This window comes from Drosophila albomicans, chromosome X (genome assembly GCF_009650485.2).
Source record: "Drosophila albomicans strain 15112-1751.03 chromosome X, ASM965048v2, whole genome shotgun sequence".
NCBI lineage: Eukaryota > Metazoa > Arthropoda > Insecta > Diptera > Drosophilidae > Drosophila > Drosophila albomicans.
The window spans coordinates 481,489-495,122 of record NC_047627.2 but is presented as its reverse complement, the minus strand read 5'-3'; positions in this window follow the sequence as shown (position 1 = coordinate 495,122).

Below are 13,634 nucleotides of genomic sequence, written 5' to 3'. Positions count from 1 at the left end.
AATTACAATTTTGGAGGATCAAGTGTTTTCTCGCAGTGCACATAAATAGCTGTGCCATTCAAAATGAATTCCTGCTGTCGCCAGGCTCAATGTAGGACATTTGTAAAACGTCTGAAAGGATTTCTCATGTCTCCCAATACCCCTGCCACGCCCTATGCCCCGCTCCCGCTCTTCCATCGCCTGTGAGCTTGTGCGGAAATTGATATTGAAATGTGCATGATAATGAGCTTCAAATTTGTTTGCGTATTTTCAGCACATTTCACATGTCCACAACTGAGTTCTATCATTGCCTTTGTATGTCCGTGTGTATGTGTTTGTGTGTGTGCGTGTGAGTGGGAGTGTGTGTATAAACTATTTGGCGTTCATATGGGTAATGGGCTTAAATGCGGCACAAATGTATGGGAATCCATTACAAACTCGTCGCCAGCATACCTTTGGCCACTTTTGAGTGTCTCTCTTTTGTGGTTCTACGAGTTGACCAGGATTTATGTTTGACATTTGCTGTTCCCACCCTGTATGTTCTATTCCCGAAGGGAATATTGAGTATTCATTGAGAGTTTTCAATTAAGTGAATTTGAATGAATCAAGACTGAATTTACCTTGATGATAATTCCTGTTTTTATTTTTTTTATTAAATTATTCATAAATAGATATTCAATTTTTGCACAACAAAAATTTAAAGTGGCTCCACAAATTGAAGATTGTGTTTATCTTTATTATAATTACGTTGGATGTAATATGCATTTTTTTATGTCTGTAAATTATCAACATTATCTTACTACTATTAGTAATAATATTATATTATTAATAGTACAGTAAAACTTGAAAAAGACTTTTTCGAATTCAATACTTTATATTGAGACGTATTTATGGATTCATAGTTTACAGGGTATTCGAATGCAACTGATTTTTACAGGCTTACCTGCATTTACAATAGAGTTAAATGGAAATGGAATTGTGGAGTGGCATTTTCCTAGAAATGCGATGAGGTTCGACTCGGTTCAGTTCAGTTAGGGGTAGCCTTGGGTTCTAGGTTCTGGGTTCTGGGTTTTGGGTTATGTTCGTTTTTTCGTTCTTCTCTATGCGGAGCAGAGTTCACAGTTTGTGCATCAAATTGGCTTTTGTGCAGTTGCCAAATTGATGGGCCCCTGCATAATATAAATGGCTGGGCATTTTTAAGACTTTGGACGGTTCCGGCGGCGGCGGTGGGACTTTCGTTAAATGCAAATTCCTGTTGCATACGCCAGGGTGAGGAGGGGAGAAAGCGGAAAGCGGAAAGCGGGCAAGTTCCAAGTTCAAAAGTTTCCATTTCGCTGGCTTTGTGCAAGATTGTCGTTTGCCTCCCCCGGACAGACGGTGACTTCATTACCGATGCCTTCTTGGCGGGGCAGAAAGTTGCCCGAGTTCGACTTAAATGAATTTGTCGGCATTTTTGCGTAACTTTTTAGTTTAATTAATTTTAAAGCCAAGGCGAACAAAAAAAGAAAAAAAAAAAAACAAAACAAAAACCGAAAAAGAAAAAATCACGGCCAAAAGCCAAAAGAAAAGTCAAGTGAAGAAAACGCAAGATGGCGAAAAGTTGAAATTTATTTTTATTTGCTTATTTGATTTATGCGCTTAGCTGAAAAGGCAACTCAAGTAAATAAATTAGTGCAAAAAGGATTAGGCACTGAGCAATATCAACTCGAGGGGCGCCAGCACGCACTCTTCACACTCTTTACTCCTTACTTCCCTTCCTATTACTCAGTAGGTTCCCCCGCTGCCATAAATCATTCATTTCCGACTTGCCAAAAAGCCATAAAAACCGGGCCAGGCATATTTTTTTATTTAATTTATTTGTCGCTGCTGTTGGCCTTGCCTATTGTGCCACAGAACTCCATCCTCATGCCCCCCTTTCCATCTTCCCGTCCGCTTTTTCCTGCTCGTCTGTCTTTTAAATATACTTTCGTTTTTCTTGATTTCGCCTTTGAACAGCAAACAAAATAAAATTGGGAATAATTCGCATGTTGTAGGCGGAAGGGACACAAATAGCAGTTAAATTGCACGAAAATTAGACGCGAAAAATCGCTCCAAAAAAGTAATGCAAAAATGGCAGCAAAACAAAATTACGCAAGCCTGGAAACAAACGATGAAAACAGCAGCCAAAGAAATAGCTAAAATCTGGAATATGCTTGCAGAAAATACTGCGAAATAATTTGGCTATAAATGTAGCCGAAGGAATGTACAAGTAAGAAAGTTACCGAAAATACCAAAAAATACTAAAAAAAATATACCAAATGGTATGTTTGGTACACCATTCGAAATATTCCATAGACGGCACAATGGACCAGATTGTCGGCCAAAGCAACTAAGAGCCCTAGTAAGTAGGCGTTTTTGCCCATATAAAAGTATTTCTTTCATAACTTCCACAATTTTTATCTGATCGCAATCAAGGATCAGGAATCATAATTACTATAGTAATTATTTTATGTATATATCAAAATTCGCAACTCTAGCTTTAAAATTACTCTTGTTATTCGATTTTTTTAAATTGCGGGGGTGGAAGTGGGCGTGGTAAAAATTTGAAACAAACTTGATCTGCGTGCAAACATAAAAAATGCTGTCGAAAAAAATTATATCTCTATCTCTTATAGTCTCTGAGATCCAGTGTTTCATACGGACGGACGGACAGACGGATATGGCTAGATTGTCTCGGCTGTTGACGCTGATCAAGAATATATATACTTTATAGGGTCGGAGATGCCTCCTGCTACCTGTTACATACATTTCCTGCCGGCACAAAGTTATAATACCCTTCTACCCTATGGGTAGCGGGTATAAAAATAGCTGAAATTGCTTCCCAATTGTGTTTCGTGTCATGCCAAGACCGTGACTGCAAGAATTTCCTGTAGATCGCTAGATGAATCTTCTTGTAGAAAGCTTCTTGCAATGAGTCTGGTGTTGTTCTTTGGACACCGACTGAGGCAAAGTCCATGATGGATAAGGGATGTCCCAATTGTGTTTTATTAGTAGACAATATACAAGTTTTCTTCCAGTCACGTCATGTGTAGACACATGACGAGAAAAGAATTTATCCCTTCAGTTTGCCGTATATGCGGAACTGATTTTCTACAAGAAACGTCGAGTATAAATTCTGCCAAAGGGAAATTTAAATTTCTCTCGGCTGCGCTGGCAGAATTTGTACTTGACGTTTCTTGTATAAAATATGTGGTCCAGGTCTTGCAGAAAATCTGTGCTTAGATTCTAGTGCGTAGTTCGGAATATGCAAAATAAAAATACGCTCAAAAATATATGCAGTAAATAAAATGTTAATTGCACTTCAAATTAAATTTATTTAAACTAAAACAATGAGCACTTAAAATTATATATTATCTAAACAGTTTTACTTATAACTAAATAATCTAATAGCTAAAAGAAAAAATTAATTTATTTCGCCGTTTTTTATATTCTTCGCCCTGGACAATGCATTGTAGTTTCTATTTTTATTTTTCGTGGTCCTCAAAACTGTAAATATAAATACAAATATATTTCTTAATTTAAATCAGATTAGAATAGCAGCTTAAAAATATTAACAACTTGCCTCTGATTGTTTTATAAAAGACGCGCAGGAAAAATCAACTTTCTCGTACAGCACTCACAAAACAAATGACGCATAATACATAAAATTGCACTTCTATACGTAAATTTGCAGAGTTTTTTGAGAAAAGTAGGCGTTAGGGAAATTACGCGTTGCGCTAAGAGGGTGCGTACACCAGACTCATTGCAAAGAAGCTTTCTACAAGAAGATTCATCTAGCGATCTACAGGAAATTCTTGCAGTCACGGTCTTGGCATGACACGAAACACAATTGGGGTGTCTGTGGAGGGGGAAAGGGAGGGGCTGTGTCAGCGACAATGTTGCCGTCAAAACTGGCTTTTTTTCAAATACCATTTACTTGAAAAAATTGCAAACAGCGGGCAGCGGGAATTCTCGCTTTTTTTTTACTTAAATGCTTTTTTTTAGATTTTTTTTCTATTTGCCCAAAATTGTGGGACAATATTTGCTGTAGCCGTTCTGTCGATGCTTGCCAACATTTTTAGTGACAAATCGATTGTATAGTGTTGTTAGGCAATCTCAAAGAACACTAAAGGCGAAAGTGAATTGATCTTAAGTTCAGTGTGTTTTGATTGTTTAAAAAAAAAGTCAAAAGACTTTAAACGAAAATATCGGACGACACGGAAGACAGTTACTGCAAATGTACTATTACCGCAAAACTCTCTGATTTGCGCCCCCATGCTTTGACCAAAAAGCATAAAAGTGCTAGGTTTGCTGTATGCAAACAAACCAAATAGATTTTGTAGCTTTGACGGTCAAGACGATGGAGCAAGAAACAGTGCTATGTCTTTTTGTGGCCGAGTGTACATTGTTGGCTCATTTGGATCATTTAGGAAACCTAGCAGTTGAATACTTTGAAGTCGACAGCGCTATTCGTTTTTCTACTCGTTGTTTTCTACTTAAAATTAAAATTTATTTTATTCTAAATCATGCATTTATAGTTATGGCTTGCGCAGACTTGACAAATGCTGATATAGATATTCCTTGCTAATAAATTCCTAAAAATGATAGGAGCTGGATGAACATATGACAATAAAAATGAGGAGAATGAGGATAGTTTTAATGAAATTCTCCAAATATTGTGAATATAAGAGCAGCTACTGTACAAATTATATACATATGTTTCAATATAACCGATTTCGTGCGTTCACCCTGTGACTATCAGAAAAATATAGAGAATCCAATAAATTGAAAAATCAGTTTTTTTTTATAGCTTTTTTTCTAATTTTTCAGCTTTTTTGCATCGTTTTTCCCGTCAAAACAGCTTTTTTTCTGAACAAACTTTAGCAACACTGGTCAGGGAGCGGATGACATTGCGTGCAAATGGCTTTTCACATGCTAAGTTGCTGCAGCAACAACAAACAGTTTCTCGGCAGAACTGGCAACAGCAACAGCAACAGCAATCAACGTGCAACAAGCCGAAGTTGAGGACAAAGTCGTCGTCGCACCTGAAGTGGCTGTCATGTGTTGTTGCTGTTGTTGCTTCAGTTGTTTAGCATCGCGTAATTCATTTCGAGGGCACACAACGAGTCCGCCTCTCCTCCCCTCCTCACCCCCCTCATGAAAATAAATAGTAAATATGTGTGTATAGTCACACTTAAATACATACATATGTATGTTATATACATACATACATACATATGTACATACATACATATCATTTAACCATTTAAAGCGAAAGCAACAAAAACTAATCGAATTAAACATATGGTACAAACATATAAACAAACGTGTGCTCAAACATAAAGGAAAAACACATCCAAGCATAACCCAGCAAACCTCCAGAAGGTACACAATGACTACTAGATAAAGATAAACGAATTCAAAAATGTTGACACTTCCCTGCAGAACTGGAGGTGTCGATTGGCCATGGGTAAGTGCTTACCTCGCCGATCACTACATGGGTACTTACTAAAGTGACCCTATAGTAAACGAACGTCGAACCACCGAGTCGACTCGAGTTTGCGATTGGCCCTGGGTAAGTGCTTACCTCGTCGATCACTACATGGGTACTTACTAGATTAACCCTATAGTAATCGAACGTCAAACCACCTAGTTAATAAATGTATGCGTTTTAAAGCATAAGTACAAAATAAGGGCAAGCATCGCTTTTGTTATTTTGTGGAAAGGGCATACACAAGATTAAAGACAAAACTTCTATTACGCTTTACATCGCTGTTTGTTTACGCGTCTTTGTTTTATTTTGTGCTACTCTTTTGCTCAAACGCAGCTGTGTTTGCTGGCTGACGAAATTCTGCAAGCATTTGAGTTGAGAAGTGCAAAGCGGATCAATCGATCTATTATTAGGTGAGTTACTTAAAAAATAATAAATGTATGTATTATATGTTTAATGCGTAAAATATTAAATAAACAGATAATAAAAGAATATCAAGCAGTTAGTATAATGCATAGTTCTACAGTGGAAAGCGACAATGTGCCTAAAGAAGAGGAAGTGGAAATTATGACAGAAAATCTACGTTATGGAAATAATGACAAGGGAATGCGGCCCAAAAAAAGAAGACAATTTCTTTGGTGTTATGATCGGTGAGTATTTTAAAAGATAATTATTTAAAAATCATTATCCACTTTAATCCATTAAGACTTTTTAATCCTTTATTTCCAGATTCAATAACTGAGGACCAGTTGAGAAAGGCCTTGCAGCTCAAAAAAAAAAAAAACGATATTTTAAAACTCAAGTTGCCTTAAAGTAATAAAAGTATCCGGCTTATTAAAATAAAGAAAAATTAAAATTAAATAAAAACTGTAATTGTAATTGTAATTTTTTTTTAATTTATAATGGCCGACCCCTCCATGGGGTCCGATGTAAGCACTTATTTTACCGACCCTTCAATGGGGCCGATGTAAGCACTTATTTTACCGGCCGTTCCTTTTAGTCCCATGTAAGCACTTATTTTACCGGCCGTTCCATGGGGTCTAATGTAAGTAGTTTCTTTAAAGACCTTAATATGTTGCACTATTTCACTAGTTCGTGGGTAATCGAGGCGGTGGCGATTGACCCTATTTGCGAACATTTCATACAAAAACGGAAATTAAAAAACGCATGGCTAGACGCCACTTTGTAAGTAGTGGCTGGCTCCTGGTAAGTGCTTATTTCACCAGCAACAAACTAGCGCTCAGAACTGCAGGGTTATTTCTAGCCGCGACCTATGACAAAATGTTGGTTAAAACTATTAAATTTGTTTCGTATTTTATAGAGTCACAATTATACACAAAATCAGACTTCGAATATATATAGGATTTTTCTATAGTGTACGGATGTGCATTTGAATGCAATATTATTTTTTTTTTCAGAAGATGAAGTGATGCTTAAGCTGACTCTGGGCAAATGTACCTAATCACAAACAAATTTAGCATTCGCAGGCAAAAATAACAGAAGTAATATTTATTTTTGAATACACTGTTCAGTGTTATGAATGCCATTTTGTATTTCCTGGGGTTGCCTTTCAATCAAATTCCATTCAAAAAAATATTATAAAAAGTAATGGATCTACCAATACTACATGTAGAAGTATAATTAGAACACTTTTGTTTGTTGTATATAATATATTTTATACATATATGAATATATATTTAAATTTTATAACCACAAATAATATATAATAGTGAATTAAATTAAATTAAACATTTTGAAAAGATAAAAAAACATTAAAAATTATTGAATACTCTTAATCATGCAATATCATGCATTCTCTCAATTTGTTAGATACAATTAAATTTTCTAAACCGTTTTTGATTTTAATTTTAATAAGATGCTGCATTGATCAGCATCATCTGTTCGTGCTGAAAACTATCGCTATCGCTTACTATGTCGAATACGAATTTTTTGTTGACTGGGTAGAAGTGCATGACGCCTTCTATATGTAGATGTGAGTGTGTGTGTGAGTGAGTGTGAGTGCCCCAAAAGTTGGCATTCGAAGAGGACTTTTGATAATCGATTAACGATTCATGTGGCGGTGTCGATGGCGGGTGGCGCATTATTTGTGCACAGCTGTTATTTGGGCAGACGCCAAATCTGATATTCTAGGAATTCGCTGCTACTTTCACCTAAGCTTCAAAAGCAAATATGTATGTATGTGTGTCTATTAAAGTTGATGCGAACTGTTGGCAAATGAAATCTTAATGCAGATTTAACATAACAACCGCAGTAGTAGCAATCGCACAACAGACAAGAACTCACAACTGCGTCGTCATCAAAGCAAAAAGGAAAAAGTCAAATAAATTTTTCGGCTTCGCAAACACGCGAACGAGTCGAAAGAGTCAAAATAAAAAGAAAATGAAGAAAAAATACTCGGGGCCAAAGTCAAAGGCGGCTTCAAGTCGTGCAAGCACATATGAATTTGCCCCCCTTCCCCCATAAATACATACATATGTATGTATATATATATATATGTATGTGTGTATTCAGATTATATGTGCCAACGGGTTTCATTCGTTGCCTTCAACCGCTGCGCGACTGAAAGCACATTTTAAATACAAATTTATATAAATGTTTGTAGGGAGTTGGCGGCGATTGGGAGGTGTTTGCTAGATGTGTCTTTGCTCGCGTGCTAAATTTTATTTGACTTTGCATGACTTTCGTGTGTCTTTGAACTGCAAGATGAGCCACCACCCATCCGTTACCTCCTTCGCCTTTCTCTTCCTTTTTCACCTTGAAAATCAATCGATCTTCCATAATTCAACAAAGGCAATTGAATTGTTATGTTAAGTAAACACTCAACATTAAATACATACATGTATGTAATCGATTAATCCAGACGAATTCCATTTAAAGTCGATATTTAAAGCGCAGTTGTGCAGGTTAAATCCCCACCTCCTCGTCTCCCATCATCCAAGAACAACTAACGCTTAAGGCTGGATACACAAATCACCCAAACAACAGCTGACAGTTTTAACTGCGCCGCAATTGGAAATTCTTGGAGGCCATAAAAACTGAGGAGCATTTCTTGCCATGCCAATGACCATTAGAATGCGGCCGACTTCGCCTGACCGAACAGCGACTAGACTCCTCCCCTACCCCCACGCCTCTTAATCAAACTCCACACACCCACATCGAGCACACATACATACGTTCACATACATACAAACAAACAATTGTGCAGAGAAAATGGCCACGCTGAAGTATGCAAAACAAACGACGAGTTGACGCAATGCGTTCTCTTGAATGCCATTTAATTAGCAATATGTATTATTAATTAGTTTAATATCTAGACACTGTCGCATATTTGATTTATGCTGCCCGCACAATCATAAACAGCGATATTTCATAGAAATCTCCACATGTACACACATACATACATATATTCCGAGGCGTTTGCATATTCATTCATATATTATGCTACATTCAATGAAGCCTTGCTTTAACTAGCGCTTTAACATTGATTGTTCCTTGCAATCGATTAATGCTCTTATTATACCCGCTACCCATAGGGTAGAAGGGTATTATAACTTTGTGCCGGCAGGAAATGTGTGTAACAGGTTGAAGGAGGCATCTCCGACCCTATAAAGTATATATATTCTTGATCAGCGTCAACAGCCGAGACGATATAGCCATGTCCGTCTGTCCGTCTGTGTGTCTGTGTGTCTGTCCGTCCGTCCGTATGAAACACTGGATCTCAGAGACTATAAGAGATAGAGCTATAATTTTTTTTCGACAGCATTTGTTATGTTTGCACGCAGATCAAGTTTGTTTCAAATTTTTGCCACGCCCACTTCCCGCCCCGCAAATCAAAAAAATCGAATAACAAGCGTAATTTTAAAGCTAGAGTTACGAATTTTGGTATATACAATAATTACTATAGTAGTTATGATTCCTGAAAATTTGGTTGCGATCAGATAAAAATTGTCGAAGTTATTAAAGAAATTCTTTTGTATGGGCAAAAACGCCTACTTACTGGAGGTCTTAGTTACTTTGTCTGACAATCTGGTATATTGTGCCGTCTATGGTATATTTTGAATGCGGTACTATATCGATATACCACATATACCATTTGGTATATTTTTTTAGTATTTTTGTAGTATATTTGGTATATTTTGAGAAATATACCGCAAAATATATTACTTTTATTCAAAATGGGTAGCGGGTATCTCACAGTCGAGTACACTCGACTGTAGCTTTCTTACTTGTTCTAATTGTCATCGATAGTTGCAATTTGATGATTAAATAATGTGAGTTGAAGCATTTTATGTATATGTATGTATGTAGACGAAAGTCTCAACTTTTTGAACAGCGTCAATTCATCACTGTCTTGCACAAATACAGTGCAAACTCGAATATGCATAATTTATGTAATTTAAGTTATCACAAATTAGCAAATGCATTTGTAAAAAACAAAAATATTATCTAGAAAAAATGCTGCTTGTTCGACGCTCTCGAGATGAACTGATTAAGGTGTTTATTATAATTGCAACACTTAATGCGAATGAAAGCATTGCAGGTGTAAAATGAAAGAGACAACAAAAATGAAGGTGACCGGCTTTAAAAAATGATCCGACTTATCAACACCAGACTGTAGACAGAATCATAACATTTTCATTAAGTTAAAAGCAACCAGGGAAAACTAACCAGCAGCGGGAACTGAAAAGAGTACGAAAGTAGCTACGAAGGAAAAGCTTCGTAAATAAAAATTGTCAAATTAAGGAATAGCCAAATGGACAAAAGTTGTAAAAAAAAGTTTATTAATTATTTAGCAATGCCTGCGGAAAATTTACCTAAGTTTATAAAACGTCCTTTCACTTGCTCGTTGTCGACCTTTCTTCGTTTCTCATGGCTTTGTGCGTGTGCCCTAGTATATATGTATGTATGTACATATGTATATATAGGTTACATTGTACATAAATACGTATGTTGGCTTTATGAAAGTGTTTATACAGTGTACCCTGAAGAGTGAGCACTCTATTTTTGAAAGTTACAAAATAAAATTATATTCAAACATTAACTAAGTACTATATTTAATATTCAATTCTTCCCACTAATTTTTTACATAAGGTTTCCTTTTGTCAAAATGTAAAAATTCTAATCTCTGATTTCGATACTTATGTAACTCTAACTTCAAGCAAACTTAAGTTTTATGATGTGAGCATTAATCAATTAAATAAATAAATATATGTTTATTGTAAATAAATTCAGTGTTGTGAACATCACTAATTTGTATTAGTTCACTGTAACGGGTGTATACTATATAAATCGCGAAGCTTGGCCCTTGTTTACGTTACGTTGCCAAGGATAAGGATAAGCAGAGGTAGGAGGAGGTGGATCAGAAAATGGAATCGCAAACCTTTCTGCGCTTCACATCTTTCATAATCTTTTATTCTCTGGTTGTGTTGGCCGTTTGTCATCACGCATTCAGTCAGACACCACACACACACACACACACACACACGCACACACACACACATACACATACATACACACACATACATATATTCACACTCAATTCTAGTACATAAAGGGCAAAGGTCTTGACTTTTAGCTGCGGCTTTTGGCAAAAACATTTCCTTGAATGCCACAATTTGGACATTTTGCTTTTTCCGCTTCTGTTCGGTTGAATTGGATGAAAGCGACCTTGTACATGGGTCAACTTTGAGTGATGGCCGCGACGAAATTCCCGCATTATGGAATCCATGATACAATAATACAAGGTAGTCTCGTTGTGCGCCTTTTCGTTTGATTTCAGTCCGTCAACGTTCAGTGCGCTCGCGCTTGTTGAAGGGAAAGGTTGTATGCGGACGATTTTTTCCCTAAATATTAACCCTTGTGCAAGACAAAAATGTCAGATTGTAATTATGTTATATATATATATATATGAACTTTGTGATAGAATTAAGAACCTGAACAAAAAAATTAGTAATCAAAAACAAAAACAACGATTACTGTCAACTTCTCAACTATAAAAAATTAAATTATAAAAAACATTTCAACTCTTTTCAATATAGTGGAACAATTAAACCCTATGCATCATTTAAGGGTTAATCACAAAGCTCTACTGTCGATTCTTTCGCCCTCACTAGGCGCAGTCGTTTCACTCGCACTTATGTATGGTATAGATAACGGACAGCTTTTGCCGACGGGACTACCTTGTATAATTGTATCATGATGGAATCCATAGAAGAATGCAAATTTATTAACTGCTTGCCAGCTGTGTAGCTGTCTGACCACCATGCACTTTGGCGTGCATATTGCAGCAATCAATCGATATCGACACGAATATCGATATCGATATCGATACGCGAATATGCAATATTGCATATGCGCTCCATCGAAGCGGAAACTCATTTGAAATTCATGTATTCGCGACACTCTTAGCGGGGAATTGTGGTATGCGCAACAGAAGCGAGGCAATTCCATTCTATGTATCTCTCCCTCTTGCTCTCTGTGTTATTGTGTGCGTGCCTTATTATGATGCATATAGTAATAAAATATTCATTCATTTGCCATCTAGACGACATGTCCGGGGCAGGCAAAGACAGGAGATTAACTGCGTGATCCAACATCTTTCCCCTTAGATTAGCAGCCTTAATTAATTTGCATTTCTGTGCATAAAATACACAAAATGTAATCATTTTTATTTTTAATTATTTCAATGCTTTGCATTTATTTTATTCTGATGTTATTCATAAGTGTTCTAATTCAATTATTATTAATGCAGTGCTTAGATGTTTTTTTTTGTGCCATGTGATTCAGAATATAGTTATTTCATTATTTCATTCAGTATACAAAAATATTATTTCTAAGTGATTTATTTGTAAAGATGAACTTGGATGCAAATTATTGTTTTCATTACACTTTTGAGCGTTGTAAAGAGAGTTTCCTATAATTAATTCGAACTCATTCTGAACATTCTCGTATGATAATTGATTGGATTAAATTATGTAGTTAAGTGAAAATGTTGAACAGAGCTTTTTCACTCGAGACTTCTGTGTCCAAGTAATGTACTAGACTTGGATACAGGTTCCATCGAAGTCTTTCGATCGCGACATCAATTGTTATCAGTTTTTAAATGTGATATAACACAACTTTTTCGTCGTATGTGTGACTAAAGCAAAGGACTTGAGTTAATTGTAACAATAACGTTTATTCGTACTTGTGCGTAGCTCAAAGCATGATACAATTATACTATAATTATCTATAATTGTGTCATGGCTCAAAGTAATACCTTCTCTAAAAGATAAACTTACGCTTGGTGTTCAAAGCTCCAAGAAAAGCCTAGCTGCCATGTACATAAGGAGCTAATTCTAGTAAGGGGATTGTATGGATATACATATATGTATGTAACAAGGGTGGAGGCTAGTCGATATACCCTATCGGTGTCGGTTGACATCAGTATCGCCAGTTTAGCTTATTTTAAGCTAGTTGCAGCATATTTGAAAATGGAAAAGCTTGTAAAATATGCATCCGGCTTAAAGCTTGAAATATAGTTTTTTTTATACCATTCGGTATATTTTTAACATTTTTGGAGTATATTTGGTATATTTTGAGAATAATACCGCGACATATATTGCTTTTATTCAAAATGGGTAGCGGGTATCTCACAGTCGAGCACACTCGACTGTAGCTTTCTTACTTGTTTCTTTTGGAAACTGTCGCTATGGAAATTTAAAGACCTACAGGCATGCTGCGGTATTCACTTTTCGTTTTCGTTTTGGGACCAAATCCGAAATTTTCGATTTTAGGTTCTCCGGTTTTCATAAGTTTTTGGTCATCGTTTTGCTATCGGAATCATCATTTTTTACTGCTGAAACAGCTGACTTGTGTTTTGGTAAGAAGTAAACAACGCGAAAAAATGCCTTTCATATGTCCAATTTCGTGCGTGGATTGAACTCACATAAGGATATTTTTATCCTGCATTGTTTATTTATGCTTTCCCTGAAAAAAATATATTTGCCTTTTGTCTTTTGTCAAACAAAGATTTAAAACTTTCTTTAAAAAAATCAATTGAACGGCAATCATATGTTTCTCATAAAAAAGGGAATGCCACCTTTTTAATGGATTTCATTCCGGTTATTCCAACAATTTTTTTTTT